Genomic DNA, 641 nt, shown 5'->3' on the forward strand with positions numbered 1-641 from the left:
GTATATATTTTATATATATATATATTATATATTTATAAATTTTTAGAAAAAGGATTGAAAATATTTTTAAATAAAAAAAATTTGAAAAAAAAATAAATAATTTTGTTTTTAAGATACTTTATTTTTTAATTTGAAATAATAATTTATTATATATAATATATAATAAAATATATATATAAAATATAAAAATATATATATATAATTATTTTTAAAATTTATTATATATATATAAAAATATTATATTTATTATATTAAAATATATAAAAATATAAGTATATAAATATAAATTTAAAAATTTATAAATATATAATAATAAACTATATAAAAATATGTATTATAGATAAAAAATATAAAAAATATATAAAAATAATATAAAAATTATATAAAAATTTTATTCTTAAAAATAAAAATATATATTAAAATATTAAAAATTTAAAAATAGAAAATTAATATATATATAGAAAAAGAATTATTATTTAATAATTAATAAATGTATATAAAAAGAAAATAAATAAAAATATATATTATATATAATTTTTAATTAATATATATTATTTAAAAATATATAAAAAAACAAAAACAAAATATAAATTAAATAATATAATAAAATAATAATAAAAATATATAAACATAATTTAAAT

Source organism: Penaeus monodon, chromosome 27, assembly GCF_015228065.2.
Source record: "Penaeus monodon isolate SGIC_2016 chromosome 27, NSTDA_Pmon_1, whole genome shotgun sequence".
Taxonomy (NCBI): domain Eukaryota; kingdom Metazoa; phylum Arthropoda; class Malacostraca; order Decapoda; family Penaeidae; genus Penaeus; species Penaeus monodon.